Source organism: Myodes glareolus, chromosome 1, assembly GCF_982192425.1.
Source record: "Myodes glareolus chromosome 1, mMyoGla1.1, whole genome shotgun sequence".
Taxonomy (NCBI): Eukaryota; Metazoa; Chordata; class Mammalia; order Rodentia; family Cricetidae; genus Myodes; species Myodes glareolus.
Window position 1 is genome coordinate 37,488,153 of NC_142026.1, and position 1,988 is coordinate 37,490,140.

The window sequence follows — 1,988 nt, forward strand, 5'->3', positions numbered from 1 at the left end:
AATATGTAGTAAGGAGAGCATTAAGACGGAAAAGAAAACATATTATTGCATTTTAGAGAAATGAAGGAAATCAGAGCTGAGCATGGAGGTTCATGCCTTTAATCCCAGAATTCAGGAGGCAAAGGCAATCAAATATTTGCCAGACAAATATGTCTACATAGAGAGTTCCAAGTCAGCCAAGGTTTAGAAGAAAACCCATGTCTCAAAATTTAAACTAAATATTTAAAGAGAGAGAGAGAGAAAAAAATATCCTAAGTTGTATATGGTGGTTTGAAAGAAAATGGCTGTTGGGAGCCACCTGGAGGCACAGGTGGTCCTGCAGTTTGGAGGTAGCCATGTGGGGCTGAGCACCCCTGCCTGCACCCTTGCCTGCACATGCTCAGACCAGCAGAATGGCATTAACCAATCAGGACAGCGTTCAAGCCGCTCCACCGTTTAAAAGCAGCTGCCTCGGGGCCCAACGCTCTCTCTCTAAGCTTTCTCTCGTCCCTGCTCTATCGTCCCTTCCCCCAATTTTCCTCAAGGGAATGCTCCAAATAAAGATGTGACCAGAGAAGGAATTCTCGTTTTTGGTGGGGTTCATTCCTGCTGGACAGGATGGCGCCCCGCAACTGGTGCTCGAAACCCCGGACGCTGAGGGACCCTGACAACTACGCCGGGGGACCCTGAGAAAGCCCGGGAGAAAAAGCCAAGATCAGACACCAGCACAGAGAGCCTTGAATTTCAGAACTCTGAGAACATGGAGCGGTGAGTGACGTCGGTTGAAATCCCCAGAAAGGGGAGGAAAAGAAATGTAAAAAGGAATTTCAAAGGATAGGCCTAAAATAGAAAAGAAAATACAAAAAAAAATCAAAGTTAAGGTATCTGAAAGAAGGTACAGAAAGCAACGGGGAAGAAAAATCCCTTAAGTTCAGTGCAGGTGGAGCTGAGAAAAAGCGAGGTTTACGGTTGGGAGATCCGCGGCTTCCTCCGTGCATACTCGCTGATAGAGACTGGAGGCAACAGTCTCGTAGGGAGGCAAACTTGATCACTGCCTTCCCTGTTCTTAAAGAGCCACAGAGCTTTTGGAGGTGATTTTCGCCTAATTTTGTTAAGAGAGCTCAGTCTCTGGCTCTCACGTACAAAAAACTTTAATTTTTGACTGAGAAAGACAAGCTGCTTGATCGTGCTGAGAGTGCTGGCGGCAGCCGGCCCGCCTTTGAGCGGTAATGCCTGATTAGAAACACGGAAGTGGGCCAGGCACGGTGGTGCACACCTGTGATCCCAGCTACTCAGGAGGGAGACGCAACCAGTTGCTGGCGGGGAGTTTGCTGGAGGCCTACGAACAGCCAGGTCACCATGGCGACGGGCGGGCTAAAGTCCGTGTGTCATCAGAGGCTATATGTCCCGGCCTTCTGGCGGGGCTATGGTTTTTGGAGGACTTTTTCAGCACCTGAGCGGACTCGCCTGACTGAGGCGGAAGCTGCGTGGTGAGCAGCGGCGCCATAGAAGGCAAAGAGGAGCTGAATCGGCTCTGCGGAAAAACTGTGTTTCCATAGCAACATGGGCGAGCGGGGAGGTGAGTTCCCAGAGAACGGGGCTCTGCGCACGGGCGGACCGGGCAGGAGAAGCCCCTCCACGGGTGGGCGGATGCCCCCCCTCGCCGGAGCTTGAAAAAGACTCACAGCCGGCGGTGCGAGTTCATTGCCTGAGGTGAAACGGCGAGCCCGCGCAAGGCCCGGGGCGGAGCCATGCCTTTGGGCCATGCGGAGCGCGCCATTATGGGCTTCAGAGGCGGAGCTGTGGCAGCCGCCGCTGTCCGCTGCTGCCGCCGCCCTCAGCCAAGGTCGCCAAGAATTTAGTCAGATAAAAACATTTGTCGCCAAAAATTCAGTCAGATAAAAACATTTATCCCCCAAACATCGCCCCTTTGTCAGCAGGAAGTAGCCAGATGATCGACGTCCATTCTCCCTCAAAGAACTGGTCCTAATTATCATAATAAAGGCGCG

The 1,988-nt window shown here is 51.8% G+C and overlaps 1 pseudogene; it reads left to right on the forward strand.

Moving 5' to 3' along the window:
* Window positions 1-1,509: 1,509 nt before the first annotated feature.
* LOC148123304 (Nuclear RNase P) lies at window positions 1,510-1,699 on the forward strand (annotated as a pseudogene).
* The last annotated feature ends 289 nt before the right edge of the window (window positions 1,700-1,988 follow it).